The sequence below is a fragment of the Anser brachyrhynchus genome (genome assembly GCF_964034855.1).
Source record: "Anser brachyrhynchus genome assembly, chromosome: 2".
NCBI classification, from domain to species: Eukaryota; Metazoa; Chordata; class Aves; order Anseriformes; family Anatidae; genus Anser; species Anser brachyrhynchus.
In genome coordinates, this window is record NC_137695.1 from 157,493,175 (window position 1) to 157,511,878 (window position 18,704).

An 18,704-nucleotide genomic window follows, 5' to 3' on the forward strand; every position below is an offset into this window, starting at 1 on the left:
AAAAAAAAAAGCTGTGATATTGTGCCAACAGGCCACAGAGCTCTGCGTGTACCGATTGAATCGTCGCTCTGTGAGCGGCGCGGGGCCCTGCGCCTGCCAATTAGCGACTTTGGGGAGAGCATCTCGCGTTGTCTCCCCTCTCCTCTGCAATGCAGGCACTCGCTGTGCCTTGGGTTGGGCTGGAGCACGTCCTTCCCTTCAAGAGAATGAGAAGTCATCGCGGCGATTTTGTATTTTTTAGCGTCGTTTTATTCGTTCAAAGCGAGCGGTGCTTGTTTCAATTAAAGAATTACGTTCCTCCTTTCTTATGTCTTGGCTTACTGCCTGGCACTGCATTTTTTTGGGCCTGGAGAATGAAATGTTTCATTCAAAGCAGGATCCTCCTTGTCCCCGTGTGTGGCCGCTGCTTGGAGAGGTGAGGGACATGGGGAGGAGGCAGCGATTTTGATGTGGGTGGAAGAGGAAGGAGGGAGAAATGGCTGAGATTACAGAACAGTGAAGAAACCACAAGTTTTGTAGCACTCCTCGCACTTAACTCTGCTGCTTTTCCAAGGGCCGTAGCAAATCCTATTTATGCAAATCCTCCCCTTAGCAGCTTTCTAATATTCTTACAGCCTCCGGTGTGTGTAGAAGGGAAAAGTGGCAGGTATATAATCCTGGCCAAACGCTGAGCACCTTCAGAGCTGGCTGCAAAACTTTTGAGTAACGATGTGGCACATTTAACCTGAATTTGCTGACCTCTGCCCAGCATCAGCTGTTCTTCAGAGCTCTGCCTGAGCTTATCAGCCCTCCTCAATATCAGGCTAAATTCCGAAGAAAGGAGGGAAATCAGCTGGCAATTCATCTGATGTGTTACTTTTTCTTTTTTTTTTCCCTCCACACTTAATTGAGCATTCCACTTCGAATAATCCTCAGCATTAGATTAAATCTCTATTGATCTCATTTTAATGAGCTCACCACTGTGACCAACAGCCCCTTCTCCTGCAGCAGATGGAGACGTGGCCATCTGAACATGCAGCGGCAGGAACTGCGTTTCACAGGACTTACACCTTCTCCTCCATACAGCCATCCTTAGCACCCCGTTATTGCTGAATCTGTGGACCCAAAGCCAGCAGAGGCGTGGGGTTCTTCACATCATGCTTTCTGAGTTTGCTATCACACTGAATTTCTGCATAAGCCACAACCGATGACTCCCAGCTCAAGGATTTTGTTTCGGATTTTGCCCAGGTCCATCAGTATGAAGCTGGTAGCTGAGGGCCGTACATGAGCCCTTGTACACCGTGGGGAAAGCAGGCGTGCTGAGTGCTCCCAGCTCCCAGCTGCCTGGTTTAGGAGATGCATTACAGATTCAGGTCTGGGGCAAATCAATTTCGTAAGCTACAGAATTGATTCCGCTCTCGCGTTTCAGCTTCAGACACCTGCGTTTAAATTTTCACTTGAGATTAAAATATAAAATGAAGGCAATCTCTCCTTCCTTATGAGGAAAAAAAAAAAAAAGATTAATGGGATTTTAAATCCTAACGACAAACAAATCCTAATGACCCAGCACTTCTGATGTCAAAGAATTTGCTGCACTGTAGCATTTTGTAGACTTCACGGACCAAGGGACCCTTAGGGTCAGTTAATATCACCTTCCACCTAACTAAGGTCATGGACATTTTCTCTGTGATTTTTGCATACAGCCTAGCAGTTTGTATTTAAATTGAATAGTTTGACTCTTTTTGAAAGCCTACCTTGATGTAAAGGCAGCAGCATGGGGGTGTTCTTGGTGGGGAGCAGTGTAGTGCTATGGAAGAGACAACGTTTAATTGAAATCTGTTTCCTGCATTGTATAGAGCTGTCATCAAAAGATATCCTATCCAAAACAATATGCATGCTCAGTTTGGTGATATGTGGTTATTGCCAAATGGCATTTCTTAAAAACAATTGAAGAGATGCAGCCACCTGAGGCAGGGATGTTGTCTTACTTTCAGCATGAAGTTTGCAACATGAATTTGTAGATGCTGCCCAGCGTCATTTTAAAGTTTGGGTATTGCTCGCTGGCTTTAAACCTCTTTCTTTTCTATCTACAAGAGACAATGTGTCTTATGTCAGCAGATTATGGTTAATAGTCATGATGTGTAATGACATTAATTAGCAATAACTATTGCTAATGATTAATAACAGCAGCTAAGTGAAACCTTGGCTGCAATGATTTATTTTGGTTTATTGAGCTGTGCATCTGGCAATATTGTGATGCTCTAATACATTCGGGGGGGTTGGCTGTGTGGGGAAGCAAAAGGCTGAGAAAGTCTGAGCAAGGGCACACGTGTGGGCTAGCTCCTAATTGCTGCTCACAATCACCCCCGGGGAAATTTAGTGGCTTCTGTGGGATGGAAGACGGGAGCTCATCATGCCGCTTGCCTTGTGGCTTCAGCACAGGTCCTCAGTTGACCATGAGCTCCAGAAGGGTTTGGAGAAGGCTGTAATTACTCATGTTGGAGTGAGACGCGGGATTCCCTCTGGTGAGGTGTTGCAAGGTTTGTAACAGCTAGAAACCTTGCTGGGAGTGTAGGATTTTTTGTCCTGGTGCTTAACCTCTCTGCAACCACCTGGAGAAGAATTGCTCTTTGCTCCCATGGGATGCTGAAGACTCAATTCAGAAACGGTGAGCTGAAGCTGTGTTTAGTAGACTACTAATGAAGTCTCTTTTTAGTCATGCCTTAAAGATCAAAATGTAAGCTAAGTGTTGCATAGCTTTTGTATAGCTCCTTCACAAGGAAAAATTATTTTAATGTCTATTAAGTGTTTTGACACTGAATGGGAGACAAGCCAGAAGTGCAAAGCAATAACCTCCAATGTTGCAATGAAGGACCTGAATCAAATTCCAGCTCTGAACATCCCTGCACTTTGATAAAACTCATCTCAAATTGGAAAGGAGAATTGCAGTATGGGCACAAAATTGTTGTTCATTACCCAGCTGAAAGGAATGCTAAAAGGCCCCTCTTTAGCATGGCCTTAGTGCTGGTTCCACCTTCTGGGAGAAATGAACTTGCATTTAGATTAAAGTACAATTATTCCTTTTTCCTCTTGCATCCTATTAATTACATGCAATTTACTCTAAAAAGATCTGTTACTGCGCTAATCTTAGCAATAACCATACTGCAGCAAAAACATTGCACAACACTCCAGGTCTGTAAATGTTTCCAGAGATGAAATTTCAAATTAAAAAGCAGCAACAAACGTATCCTGGACTACTTTTACAATTTCCCTCTGTGGAACAAAGGTTTCTAAAAAAAAAACATTTTCCTTTCCTTATTTGTAGTCACTTTTCCTACCTCTGCAGTTGTTCTTGTGGTCTATGCTTTCTAATTTAAGTTGCAGGCAGCGTGAGGCAGTACCCAGCTATTTGATTTGTCTTGAAGGAGCCAAGCAGATGAATGATGTGGGCTGTGTAATAATGGTCAGCTTGTTCTGGGCAGGGACTTCCAGCCTGGTGCCTGGTTCATACAGAAATGTCCAACCCCCCTGGAGAAAGCAGTGAACAGCGGCAAGGTAAGAGGTTGGAAACCTTCCAGTTACGAGCATGTGGTTCAAGTGCAGCTGCAGACAGTTAGGATGGGAAGATAGTTTCTGATTGTTGGGAGATTCCGTAGTGTCCTACAGGGTGCAGGCGAGACAATCAATATGCAAGGCAATGTGCTAAGGTGAAAACCACAGAAAGCACCATTGCCAAACCTTGACTGGCATAGGCCAGAGGTGGTTCCTGCACCATAGGCTCTTTCTCCACAGGCTTTGTTGAAGTCCATTGACAAGGTTGTGAGAAGGATCCCTGACCTGCTGTGGCCCACATGATAGTTCCTGGGGGGCAACCGGGATGGCAGCAGCTAAGTTACAGCCTCCAGCACTTAGAAAGGGCCAAGGCAAGCCTCTCCACTGACACTCAAGGAGCAAAGGCCTCAAAATGTCCTACACCGGGCCCAGTGATTTGCAAACCAGTTCAGTCAACTGCTTTAGAACAAGACACCATCTTGTCAGATGAACCCAGTGAGCAATTCAGCTTCTCCTGAAGGAGGCACCCGCGTTTGGTAGGAATGGCATCCTGAAGCTGACGCTGATGGCTAGGCCTCCTCTAACCGTGATGGCTACCCAGACCATTAGCTCAGATGTAGACTTCTTGGGTGACTTTTTGTCGCCTTAACAAAGGTGGCAAGAGCAACACTGGCTGCCACTGCAGGACGTGCAGGTCTCCTGTACGTTCAGTGTCACATCTGTCAGCCCTGTGTGGTGGCCTTGTGGTAACGCAGATCATCCCATACGGCACTAGATAGCGATTCTAAAGCAACTGAATCCCCCACTTCCCTTTTGTAGACTCCTAAAGTGAGGTGAAATGAATCATATCCCACTGTCATTGTCTGATCTGAAAAGTCTTCAAAATTCGTCTGAATGTCTCTAGCTTTATATATGGCTGCCAGGTCCCTTCCAACCCAAAGCATTCTGGTTCTGTTAAATGGAACCTTGACCAGAGAGGGCACAGAGGGTGACAGGCCAGATAAAGGCGGGTTTGGTGAATACTGGGCATTTCCCCACAGTGCTGAGGCCTAGAAGGCTTCAAAAGCCAGGCTGACAGAAGGCCTCTGTGGTGTCATGTTGTAGCTACAAGGTGCCTCACTCTCCCCAGGAACGGCAGAAGGACTTCTTGCTGGGCTTTCTGTTCCATGGTGGGACCAATATTACTGAAGGCTTTGTGAGCCTTTCCTCTGACACAAAAATAAGTTGTTTAGGGCCTGGAACATGTCTATAACTATGGAGTGAGAGCTCGTGGAGCTGCACTTTCTGTGGTCTGAGCCTGATGAGGACGTTACACTTTGCACAGGATTTCCAAATAATGATGAAGCCGGTTGACATGCAAAAAGAATTTGAAACCAATATTCAGACTTTTTCCTTTTTTTTTTTTTTAGACTGAACAAAGGTCAAAATGGCTTTAAGAAAAAATAAAAAGACACCATGTTTGGTCAGGATTTACTGGGCAGCCCATGGAAACACATACAACTGAGTGGGCAGCATGAGAAGAGGTTGGGATTGCTCAGACTGGCATTGTGGCTAGAAAGGGAAAGTACCCTTTCAAAGCAAAACCCAGCTGAGTGATTCATCTGGCAGTGCAATTTAAAGACAAAAGATAGCAGAAAGTCCTGTCTTTTTTTAGGCCTTGTTGAAAAGAACTTGAGACACAGAGATATTTGTGGAAACATGCTCAAGACTTTTCTGTAGGTAGCGTGTGGTTAGTTGTTAGGAAACCCCTCTGCTCAATTCTTGTGCACAGAGATGGAAAATGAGACTATTTAGAGATGAAAGCAAGGCAAAGTGAGATGAAATTAAATACCTTAATGATTAGTGAAGCTTTAGTATCAGAAAGAAAACTGTAGCCTTGAAGCTAGCTACTTTAATACAACTGTTTTTGATCTGCATGTCGAAAAAACGCCTGGAGACACACACCTTTGTGCGTGTGTGTCACTTGCTAGATTCTCACCCTAAAATCACTACAAGAACCTCTTTTAATTTCAGATGTGCACAAGACCTGAATTCTGAGTACTGTGCCCTTTCACACCGTCTCAAATAGGTGATCTCCTGTCTCTGGGCACTTTTGGAAATGTAGGAGTTTGTGGCTAGGACGCCGGTGAGCTGAGGTAGCTCAGCATCTCCTTTTCCACTGAGCAAAGTGCTGAGTCCCCAGGTACTGCCTTTAAACCACCAGCCTGTGTTTCTTATTGCTACTATATACGGAGTCTAGCTCCAGTTAAAGTGTAATACATGGAGCTTATTACCCTCATTTTTTTCAGCACTGCAGAACTGAATGCAATTACAAAGCCTCTCGGAGGTGATTTGACTATGCAGACACTTTGCAGCCTGCTGATTTTTCAGCCACATTTAGCGCCTGGTGAAGAACAGAAATCCTTCTAGGCTGATATTGGAGCCATCTGGTGATGTCTTTTTCAGTCCAGTAAGCACTTCTGGGTTCAGTTTAGAGGATGTCAGTATATAACAGCTTATTTAAGAGCCTAAATGCATGAACATAGTCTGGGTGACTATCAAAACCTTGGGAATGCTGTAAGAACTGAGAAACACAAGTGTGAAACAATGCATTATTTCTAATAATAACCCCTGACAGAAGACAGGAGAAACCCGAATAGTTTCTCTTCAAGCACAGGTTAGGGGGTTGGAAGGAATTTCAGTGTCATTTCTGGAAAGGGCAGCGAGCCTCATTTTTTGTGGGGTGACTTCACTGTAAAAGCATCAAGTCGCCTCCTGCTGCACCGCTTGGAGCAGAAATAACACCATTGATCCTGCAGGCTGGGGAGGAGAGGCAGCGTTTAGAGGATGTATGATGTATGTTATAGGTACAATGAAGCAGTGCTGCTCTGCCAGCGGTGCCCGCTATCACCACACCAAGCCCCCGGCTTGGCACCACATCTGATGGTGCAAGGCTGCGCGGGAGAGCACTGCACCCCTTTTTTCTTCAGATCCCTCCCTATCAAAGGCCCTTTCCCCACTGACCTCCATGGGGCGAATCAATACGAAAAACTCCTGTGAAACCTTAAAACCTTGGCCAGATGCTCCCGTGGTTCCTTTGTGGCCAGATATTGGAGGCTCTCCCCCCTCCCTGCCCAGCAAAGCACTGCCTTGTGCCCATCACTGAGCCCCATGCTTGTTGCAACAAGGAGCTTTACTCGGTGCCCCTCCAATTTTCTTTCATCAGCCCTCGTGCTGCCTGGCGTTAATTAATTAGCTGGCACATTCCCCAGGGCTGCAGCCTGCCCGTCAGTCTGGCCTGCGAGGCATTCACGTACTTTCAGGTGTTGTTAAACCATAGCTAATACTTTTAAAATTCACTGCTGGAGGACAAGGCTTTGGGATGGTTCTCAGACGTTTCAGATTTTGAGCCGTATTTTATGGCAGAAATTAATTCTCACGGTCAGTCAAGACTGCATGCTTCTTCCCCTCACAGCCTTTTGCTTTTTCTCTGGCATCCATTGTTGTTCTTTTTATGGCAAGGTGGTATTAGGAGGCTGAGAAAGAGATTTTTATTATATTTTTAAATGGGTAGCTGCTGCTGGAAAGGGTGGCCAGGCTCAGCAGCCTGCACACTTCCATTAGACGATTTTGGAGGTCTTTTCCAACCCTAATGATGCTGTGATTCTGTGATCAGGTCCCTTGTGCTGATCCTGCTGCATGCTGGTGCTGGGAACTCCACCAGCAAGAAAACTTCTCCAGCACAGGAACCGGAGGGCTCCGTGCTGCCGCTTCAGCTCCTGGCCTGGCACAGCGTGGGTCAGGGACGGAGCAGCGCGGTGAAAGGGAAGCTGCAGGATGCACGCCGGGGTCAGGGACGGCGGCAGGGAGCCGGACTTCCTTCTTGGCAGCGGGTAAAGGTAGGCTGGCTCCGCTCTGCAGCAAAATCAGTCACCCACAGCCCTCTGGAGCTGTGCATCCTGTAACAGCTGCCCTTCGGTACCAGCGTGAGAAGTGATGTATTGAGATTTGCTCAACAAACGCAATCTCTTTTCCTTTTCGGGAGCGATCAGGTTATTGCTTTTATCACATGCATTCCATATTTCTCACAACATTTTTTCCCAGTAAGCCATGGCTTATCAATTATACATCAGCAGCACGCGGTAGATGGTTTATGCTGAAGTGTGCTCTCAGTTCTGACTGGACACATGAATCACACACTGGGTTTATCTCCTCTGGCTGGAGAAGTTCATCCAGAACCAGGTCTCCTTTGCGGATATTCACAGATGACCTCCAAGCTCATTTCCATAGCAGGCAGCTGCTCCCCAGGCATTTCCTTCGTATTTGTGTTTATATGAGCATTCCTCCCTGTGAAGCGAGCAAAAGGCAGAAAGGAGCAAACACGAGCTGCAAGCAAACAGAGGCAGTGATCTCAGTTCAGGTACCCACCATCACGTACAGCTGTACAAGGTCTGCAAGATGAGTCTGTGAAGCTCAGCATAATCTGGATTTTCATACAGCAAACCCCGTTTAACTGGGGAGAAACACAATTTGATGATATGGGGGTGTAGGTGGCAGCCTCAGGATTTTCTGCCTGTCCCCTGCTATGGCTGCTTGTTTTCAACTCCATATTGCTCCCCTAGATGTGCAGCCATCCCCGCAGCTGGACAAAAGGTGGGGTTTTGAGACGGTACTTTGAGGTTTTCTATAGGAGAACATCGCTAATTTCAGGGTAGATTTCCATAAGCAAGTGAACAAAGGCAGCTCTGCACTGCAGAGAAGAGAGGCTGCTCTGCATGCTGGAATTTATCTCCATAGATAACCGGAAGAAAAGAGCAGCCTGAGTGCGGGAGATCAGCACAGCAGCTATATTTCATATTCTCCTTTCTCCTTTGCTGTCAATACATCCGTGCATAAAATGCTTGCTTTGTACGGGTCCAGCATAAACTGAGTAACACAGAAGTAGAAAAATCTAAAACTGGAAACTGAATCCATCTGATATTCTCTTCATTTATCAAGCTCATTCTCGTTGGATTTTATGGAGTAAGTCATCCTTTCCTGAGCATTTTCTCCTGGAACAAATGGGCAAGTCACCATCCTCTCTCAGGCGCCATTTTATAATCATAAATTGCACATTATAACAACTCTGGGGCCATCGCTTGAGAATAGCACCCAGAGGAGACTAAGGACTTTGCACTGCTCCCACTTCTCTGGAGACAGAGTACAAACAAATTAGCAAAAGGGGATTTTGCATCGCTGTTTTCCATGAAGATGCAGTTTTTTTGACAATTTATATTTCAGATTGCACAACCATTTATTGTGGCAATTTCACGGCAGGCATTCTGTGCCTGCAGTGGTATTTTAGACTGTGGTCTGTGTTGCTTGAATGGCTTTTCCATTTACTCAAAAAAACAAACAAACAAAAAAAACCTTGAAAATGACTTATTTTGTTCTCACCATCATTCACCTATTGTCAAAGTTATAGGTGGATCTTGGTCTTCTGAATTTGTAAGGCTTGAGTTTTTGTTTAAGATTTTCCTCAATCCCTCATTTTCCCTTTATGGTTACAACTTTTTTGTAGCGGGAAGGGGTTGGAGCATGTCAAAACTTTGTGTTCAAAACTTCGTGTTCAAAACTTCCTAGAGGATATGGATACTCCTTGCTGAAGCTAATGGGAATGAGGTGTCCCAAATCCTGGTAATTCAGACCAGATTTAGTCTACCTCTGCCCTTCCTAAGGGAATGAGGCAAGCAGGAGATTAAAATGAATCCTGAGCTCTGCCAGCCTACAGATCCCTCGCAGCGGGTGATTTTAGGATCCTTCTAAACTAAACCTGAGCCTTCTAGATTTGGTAATCTGAGAGCATCCCAGGGCAGCTGGGAGAGAGGCAGGAGCACACATCGGTGCAGAGAGGTGGAGGCTCTTGCCCATGAACAACGCAGCTCACACTCAAAACACTGGGAATATGAAACGTGGACCCCTGAGCTCGTCTACTAGAGGCACACGGGGTTGCACAACCCTACGTGTCACGCCGAGCGTGTACGTGCTCGGCGTCGTGCTTGTGCTCACCTGGTTACTCACCCTGACGGCGGCGCGCTCCACGCACAGCCTCGCTCCTGCCAGCAGCACCCTGAGTCACTGCGGTGGGGCGACTGGTTCTTACTGGTGTCTGCAAAACCCTCCCCAGCCTCCCAGAGAGGTCAGCTCCGTGCTATGAGCCCAGGGCAATATTTGGGAATGGGGTTTGGTGAAAAGAGGCGAAGCGAGATGTTCTTTGGGGTGGCTCAGGGCTCCGGAATGACGTCCACAGCCCATGCAAGGAACAAAGGTGCTGGTGGTTTGCTTCATCCCAAAGCCACGAAGAGCTAGAAAGGGTGAAATGTTCTCTTCATGAGAGGCAAGCATGCTTGTTTACCTTTCATGGTTTATTTTGGAGGAAATGGCCACAAGGCCCTTCTTGAGCTGTTTAGCAGCTGCTCTTTTTTACTTTTTTTTTTTTTTTTCTGTCATTTATTTTGATTTCTGGATTTTCTAAGATTTAAAGAACCTGTCCTCCAACCCAGAAGGACAGTGGTGTGAGACCTGCTGCAACTGGCCGGGTGATGTAGGCAGCCCTCTGCTTTGCCATGCAATCACTGCTGAAAAAAAAAATCATTAATCTGCACCCCAATACCACAAAAATCATCATTTAAAGGATCAGGAAATAATTCATGCTGGATTATACGAAGAAGCTGGATTCTCCCCTTTGTGAATTTTCCTCTCAGAAGGGAGGGGAAGTTTGGGTTGCCTGGAGGCTATAAACCTGTTCCTGATTCACTGCACAGGATCATTGCAGCACGCACTAAATAACCTCTTTCCCTCGGGGACTGACAAAGCTGGCAGCAACTTACTTGTCTGGTTCTTCCTCCCCTTGTTTGGCAGGGCTCCCACCCCCAGGATTTTGGGGGGATATGGTGAGAAAGAGGAATTTCCTGCCCCTCGGAGATGTAACCGAAGGGAGACCGGTGCTCATCTTGCCAAGAGGAGTGGCTGGAGCAGGGAACTTTGTTTGTAACGTTTTGTGGTAAGTAGAAAAATCCTGCCACAGGGAAATGATGCTGTGCTGAGTGTCATGAGCCCGCTTGTGCATCTGACCCAAACCAACAGCAAACACCAGGAGGAAATTCTGGGGAAAAGACCCCAGCTACTTCTTTTCCCACACCTGAAAGTCACAGTCTGGAAAACCGAGATCCAGCCAGAGAGCCTTTGTCCAAGTCTTGGTCATGGTCTGATTTTTTTGGGTGGTCCTTTGTGGACTGAGGAGTTGGACTTGATGATCCTTGTGGGTCCTTCCAGCTCCGGATGTTCTGTGATTTTATGATTCTTTTAGATTAACGCCAGGTCTCAGGTCTTCCAGTGGCGTGGGAAGCTGCCTGCAGATTGGTGCTGTGCTGCTGCTTCATAGGAACGAGCATTAAAAAAACGAATTAGTGGACAAATGGATAAATGTGACGTGCTGTGGAAGAGTCAACCTGGCATTTATAAAGGGAAGTCCTGCCATGTGGGCCCACTGGAGTCCTCTGAAGGTGTCAACAAGCCTCTGGATAAAGGATATCCTGTTGATATAACCAGCTTTTATTTCCTAACGGCTGCGGACAGCGTCTCTCATCAAAGGCTTTTAAGGAATGTCAAGGCATAAAAGGGAAGGGCCCTGAATGAATAAAACCAGGATTAAAACCTAGAAAACAGAGAGGGGGAGCCCATGGTCGGGTCTCATGGTACGGGCTGATCAGCAGTGGTGTCCCCTGATCAGCACGCTCATACACGGCTGGAAAGGAGTGAAGAGTGAAGTGACAAAGCACTGACGACACGCTAATCCCAGTGCCAAGGGTGAGGACAGGCTGTGAAGAGCTGCAGAAGGACTCGATGGCTCTCAGTGACAGAGCAATGGGATGATGCACAAGGGGAAAGAAGCCCTCAACTCACCGGTGAAGTGATGGCCCTGAGCTGGGCACTGCCAGCCAGGAGGGAGAACATGGGGCTGCGCTAGTTGTTCTGTGAAAATGCCTGCTAAATATTTAGCAGCAGTTATTAAAGCAAATTAAATGTTAGGAACTGTCAGGAAGGGGATGAAGATTGTTGTTGTGCAGCTGCATATACCTGTGGATCCCTTTGAGCTTGAATCCTATCCTTTTGAATCCTATGTGCAGCTCCCGTCCTCTTATTTAAAAGGGAAATTAAAGAGCTAAAAGGTTTCAGAGGAGAGTAACAAGGAGGATAGCAGAATGCAACTGTTTAATATACGGAAGAACCAACCTGGTCCACCTCTTCAATCTGAGAGATGCCCAGGAGAAATCTACGGCATCATGAATATCACGGAGAAGGTGATGAGAGCTTCATCTTTCCTTGTTTTTCTCCAATAAAAGAGTAAGGAAGTAGCAAGTTGAAGTAGGAGAGGACAAGCTCAAAGCAAACAGAAGGAAGTGACTCTTCACACCTGTGGTTAAACTTTGGGACTTCCTGCCACAGCGTGCGGTGGGAACCAAAAGCTTGCGTGGCTTCGGAAAACTTTGAAACAAGTACCTCACACCTCTGTCCAACTCTCATCCTCTTCCTTAGGTGTCCTTTTTGGCTGCTGATGGGGAAGGGTACCTACAGACAGCAGAGCCTGGTCCTTGGGCTGCCCTAAATCAGGGCATGAGCTCATGCTCGGACAGTCGCCAGAACCTGAAATACATTCACAGTGGATAGGGAATATTGCACATTTTTTTCAGCATCGCTGTGCACGTAAGACCTCAAGGATCTGGCCTCGGATGTAGACGAAGCAATGACCTCAGGCATTCAGTTGCTTTTTTCTCTATCTTATTTCCTAGAGCTTGCCTCGCTGTTCTTCGGTTGTTATCTCCAACTTTTCTTCTCTTGCAGGAACACCATTTGCAGTCATTACCCGTGTAAGGATTTTGCTATTATCCACTGAAAAAAAAAAAAAAAAAAAAAAGGTAGAATTATCACGAAACCCATGAGTTCTTAGCGTATTATTTCAAGTGCTATATTTAACCAAATTACCCCCTCTTTTGGAATTGTTTGTTATTCCTTTGGTGATAGAACAGCATCCTGTTTGCCTGCACACATTGCAGCTGCACGGTTTAGAGAAATCCTCATGGGTTTCTTGAAATAGCCTCGTAACTGAAACCACCCAAAAACTGATCTGCACTTCTCATTTATTTAACTACATCCTAGTAAGAACCGAGACTGGTCCTATCGTGCTGTATTTCATCAGAACACGATTGTAATATTTGCAGTACAAATGCATAGAAATATCCCTGAATTATGCAACTTTATCTTTTCCGAAGTGTGTGACTCAAACTGGGCACATTCCAGAAGGTATGTTTGCTTCCCCAGCCTCAGCTCGATTACGCCGCACATCCTATGTGAATAATCCATTGTCAGCTACAGGAAACGTGCATCTCGTTGAACTGCCACAACCTGGTTACAGACTTGCAGACAATGACCCACAAACTGGTAGCTCTGAGTAACATTAATCACTTTCCTGAACATAGGAGCTTAGACACGTGTCTCGGTAATTAATTAGGCGCTAATAAATCTGTAGAGTTTGTGAGTAGTAGGTTGTACTACAGTTATGGCAAACAGCTACACCTTGTAGTAATGCTTCTTGCTTTCTGTATTCTACAAGTACAGGGTAGGACTGGGAGCTAGGATGCTTTTTGCTCTTTAAAGATGTGATGTTCATATTGAGGTTTTATTTTGTAAGCACAGTAGGACTGGATCCAGCCTAAACCAGGCTTATGGATTAAGGATTCGGGTGTTAATTATACCTACTAATAATTGGGTAGCTTTGGAAAATATTCAGAATCTGAACATCTGCTGCTACAGAACAGTAGAAATCAGAACTGGAAAACTGGCTGGTAAGAAAAATCCGGATGAGTTAGCCCCCAGCTATAGGCATAGATGAGAAATGGGGTGGAGAAACCACCAGATATGCGGAGTGGAAACTTGTTCCTCCTTGTGTAATGGTCTGAGCCTACAATTAAAAGCTCAGGCATGGAGTAGCTTCATTGCAGACTACTCACCTCACCCAAGATGAGGTTCCTCAAAGGTATCCGGGCACTGGAATCACCTGCATGAAGAGACTACAGCAAGAATAAAATCAGTAAAATGGCATCACTAGCTGTCTACAGACTATATACATATATATATATATATATATATATAAAGCCATTGTACTTTTAGAAATTACCAAAGAATTGCTCCATGCTAACACCTTCATGGCAAAACAGCATGCTGGGTTAAGTGACAGTGTACTCACTGTATTTCAGGAGAGGAAAAGGATTTCTCAGAGAGAAGGACGGTGCCTTCTGCATGACAGATGACCTCGCATATGGAATCCGTTTGGCCCCAGGCGGAACCACCCATGGAGCTGCTCACAAAGATCCTCAGCTCTGCACAGCTCCAGCCGCTCTGCCAGGACAGATGGGTTTGCACGTCGTACTTAAATCTTCATTACCTCCATCCAGCAGATGAGAGAAAAAAAGAAGAGGAGATCGTGGAGATAAAAGGCTCTAAAAGCACCCGGCCACGGACAGGATAGCAGCTGCGTAGGGATGCTTGGTGCATCCATTGCATGAATATACTGAGCAGCAGTGGGAGAAGAAGGACTCACCTCCCAGATTATTAGCTTTATTTCAGATCTTATAGTTTCAATGGGCAAAAATGAAGCCCCCAAAAGACCTATATATAAGACAGAAAGCCCCAGCATAAAGCTCTGGACCTGCACAAGGATGAACAGGAGCACAAACATGCAGCGAGAGCAACCTTAAGGGACCACTCTTGGACCATGCAGCAGAAACTGCAGTGTGAATCTGCATCCGAGGAGAACTTGGATGAGAGCTGGAAAAAAAATCTTGTAGATCCTTGAAATACGGCAACAGGGGAAGAAGCAACAGGCAAATGCTGTATTTTCACTGTATTGTCAATTACAAATCTCTTAACCCTATTGCTCATCCAATTTATTTTATTTATTAACCCTATTGCTCATCCATCTCCACTTCATGTTATTTATTTATTTATTTTCCCCCAGCCCAGATGCAGGGTTGGGTGTGTTGTCCATGCTCTAGGGAAGAGGGATATGGTCGTGCATCTGGAGCCTCCTGGCATTTAGCAGCTTACCAGTCAGAGAGAAGTGGAAGGCCAAAAAGCATCCCCTTTATGGAGTGGCATTTTGATGAGCGTGCATCGAGGGAGCAGCTCGATGGCAACCTGGTGTCTGTGACGCATCGATCCTCAGCTCTCACTTGTCTTCTCCATGCCTCGTCTTTCCCTGCTCCTTGTTTCGCACAATGCCCTCGTGTTTAGCTGCACACTTTTTGTGCAGCTGGCATTCGTTTGTCTCTTCTTCCCCACTATTTCGGTGGCTGTCGGCGCTGGCACTGCAGCTGCAGGGCAGCAGAGCCCAGCGAGTGATCAGGATTAGGCAGCACCTACAAGAGTTTGGCAGGGACAGGACTCAGGGCTAACACGTCTGCTCAGCACCTCACCCAGCACACCAGTGCTGCCCTTGCCTCCACCTGAGCTTCTAAGTATCTGCAAGTTGCAAGCAAGGTTACTGCTAATTGCTATTTTTTTTTTTCAATAAAAGGAAAAAGGAGGAAAAATGTCCCAATAAAACAGATTAAGGGCAAGGAGAGACTGGTGGTTTCTAGGGTTATGCTAAAGGGTTTTGATGAACGGCAGCTCTCCCTGCTGGTGCTCCCACCTTGGAGCAGCAAGAAAGAGGCTGAGCTTTCCCTCTACTCTACCTGCTGCCCTTAACCCCATCCCACTTCGTTTTCCTACTCTCCCATTGTGAATGGTTTCCTCTTTTGACTCTTCTCCCCTCACCCATCCACGCTGCTGCTTACCTGCGACCACCCATCTTACCTCCATCACCTTTCCTCTTTAATTTCAATTTCTTTCCTTTGTCCCTTTTCCCACAGTCTCTCCTCATTTGCTTCTCTATGAATTTGTTAACCTAGATGGGACCTGGGCAACCAACTCACTTTTAGGCCCAGACTTTTCCGGGATATCAAAAAAGGACAGCTGCAAGCTGTTTTTTATTTTTTTCTAACTATTTGCAGAGGGTTTTCAGTTCACTGTCTCCTCACATTGATTCACTCAGCAGCTATGCACAGGGTTTATTCTATGAATTGATTCAACATTAGGGCTCAGTTATTTCCAACTAGTAGGCGAAATAACGCCTTGATGTTTCCATTCCCTGCATATTCAAGGGCATGAAAGACCAGGCATGAACCGTGTCCACAAACGCAACTCCTTTCAGCCATTCAGCCTGACTGTGAGGTGTGCTCCCTGAAAAGAAGTTTCTAATTTGTAGAGTTATGAACTTGGACGTTAAATATAAATACTAACTTTTCCACTGTTGTGCCTTTTATTGATTAAAATTGGAAAGAAATCTTCAGGAGCAGGTATTTTTCATCCTGTTCCCTTAACCATATTTGCCTCGTTCCCTACCCAGATGATAAACCTGCAGCACAGCTGCTAGTTTCAGGATTTCTCACCCGTAGACACAGACTTCCATGTATATAAAAGACTTAATATAAAAGGAGGAAATTCTGTGCCTTTTTCCCCTAAATCAGGTAGGCACTGGCCATTGCTGGAACCTGTTCTAATCTCAATTTGTTTGCCTCATACATAAAAATCTTAAATTCATTTCAGACATACGTACTGGTTACTGAGGGAACAACTAGGAAGCCCACTTTGGGTTGGATGGAGTGGGGAAACAAAAATCTGACCCAAAGCTTGTGTTTGGATCTTGGTCTTGTGTGAGGACTTAGCTCTTGTGTTTAGATCATGAAATTCTGGCGTGTGCTCATCAGCAAAATGTCACAGCAGAGCCACCATGAGCTCTGCAGGAAGACACTCCCATCCATTCCTAGAATGCTTCGTAATCCGGGGATTTAGATCCTGCTTGCAAAATAACATTTTTATTCGAGTCTTTTAAAACCTTGGCATTGAGGGAGAAACTTGGCCACAAAATAGCGCCTTACAGAGCAGGACGAAGCAGGGTCCTGGTCCGAGGGGCACTGAGCACATGGAAATCCTACTGAAAACTGTAAAATTTGCAGTTTCTCAGCTTTACGTAGCACTGAGGCCATGCAGCTGAGAATATCGGTAAAAAAAATGGTAATAGAGCTAAGAAGAATAGTCAGGCTGGCTCCGTCGTGCTATGCAACTGGAGAACAGCTGTGTGCTGGTAGCAACGTGTGATACTGCAGCCAGAAGTCCCAAATCACTGCTAGATTTCTTCCAGGGATGTTTGAACTGCCTGAGCTCCCTCTGCCGCTTCGTCAAGGCAAACAAGACGCCGTGTCTGCACCCACCTGGGGCAACGAGCATCTCAAAGCCAGGAGCAGCTGCCGCACGCCACAGATGCGCATTCGAGCTGAGGAAACTCGGCTCGAAAGGACCAGGCTGGCCAAGAGCTGATATTAATCCCAGGAAGGAGAGCAAGCTGACCCGCCCTGCAGCTGCTGGCTGAGATCGATGCTCGTGTCGGCGTCTCGGCGAGCGCTGCCGTGGCCGAGGCTCCTGGTGCCACGCAAAGCCCTCGGACAAAGCTGCCCCGAGCCTTCAGCATCCCAGTGTTTCCAGGGCAACCAGGAAAGTCCACCGCATCGCAGCTCCTTCAGATATAATATTTTTCCCTTGCTGAACTGGCAGCTGTTTCTGAACAGTAGCCCTAGTGTGCGCCGCCGCGCTGAGAACCGGCACAAAAGGCAGATGTGATATATTTTGGGAAATCAGAGGCAGCTCCTTTGCCTTCAGTGCTGGTGCTATCCCTTGGGAACACAGACTTCACTACAGGAGTGGCTGCATGGCTGTTCGGTGGGGCGGCTTGCTTCGGAGGGGGTTTAGTGATGGAGACATCTGTACAGGGTGCAAACAAGCCCTGAGCTCTCCTTTCCCTGATGGAATAATATCAATCCCCTATATATAATGGGTACTGAAGTGTTTATCTCCCTCCTGAGGTATCTATAGATGTTCCTGTTCCTGTACCAAGTTTTCTCTCTTTTGGGTTTTAAGCAAACTCCAGAGCCCCATGGTTTGTAGTTACACTGAGCAAGTGCTTCTGCTGTAAAATTATAATTTTCTCTTTCTCATCTCTCTCAATGACATTTTGCTCTTTTACTGTATGAAAGGGAAAACAGGCGCTCAATCCACATGTCCTAGGCTGTTCATTATTTGCTATATTGCATTTTGTCCTTCCCAGATAAACGGCTCCAATCCTTCTTTTAGTTCTTCTTTTGTTCATCGCTGCAAGAATGCCGCTTGTCCCTGAACTGCTCAGCCTTGTTATTTATTTTTGAAACAGAGGAACAAACGCTGAGGACAGTCTTCCAATGTCAGCAATCGCATATATTGTGCAGCTGCATTAAAAAAAAAACCATCCCATCCCATCCCATCCCATCCCATCCCATCCCATCCCATCCCCTATAAAGCCTCACATATAGTTGATTGCTGGATGTGGGCACACACTGATCTTTCTTCAGTTATAGCCAAGGACTTTTTCGGAGCTGGTGCTCGTACTTATTTACGGTGGCACAACAGCACAGTGAGCTATGACAGCTGTAACGCCCACCCGTAGACATATATCCTGCAGGAAGTCTTTCCAGGGAGAGGAATTATCCCAAAATCTCTGGAAAAGCCTCCCACGTAGCTAAGTCCTAATTTAGGGCCATGCTTCGGTCTCGGAGGCAGCTTGGGAAGAATCACGGAGACGCATAAAATGAAAGATGAAGGTATGAGCCATGAAGGTTGCCACAGATAGTACACGAGGCTGCTACGACAGGGCAGCTAAATAAAGTGGCAGTGACACAGCCAAAGACCTTGAAACACCCGACCCGAAATAAAATATTTCCCCCGAAGACAGATCACTCAATTAAAAAAAAGAAAAGGGGCCTGTTTCTAGGCGGAACCAGCTGTAAATCTCGGCGAGAATAGAGACGGCAGCATCCTGCTCGAATGCTGCTGAAGGGCCATAAATCCACAGGTAGCAAGCTGCAGGGCTCTGCGCATCGCCTAGGAGAAAATGGAAGAACCAAAGATTTCAGCAGCAGCGTCCCTGGTGAGACCCAGCAGGGCTGTGACGTGCTGTAGCTGCTTCCAGAGCGCCTTTGATTCTCTGAGGGCTTGTAAAAGGCTGGGGAGCTACAGCTGGATGG

The 18,704-nt window shown here is 46.2% G+C and overlaps 1 long non-coding RNA gene across 1 annotated transcript; it reads right to left on the minus strand.

Annotated features, from left to right (window-relative positions):
* Positions 1–11,748: 11,748 nt before the first annotated feature.
* LOC308190546 lies at positions 11,749–17,941 on the minus strand. Its single transcript, XR_013947312.1, has 3 exons — positions 13,796–17,941; positions 13,560–13,619; positions 11,749–12,441 (listed from the first exon to the last, which is right to left on the minus strand). It is a non-coding gene; the product is annotated as an uncharacterized lncRNA (long non-coding RNA).
* Between the last annotated feature and the right edge of the window lie 763 nt (positions 17,942–18,704).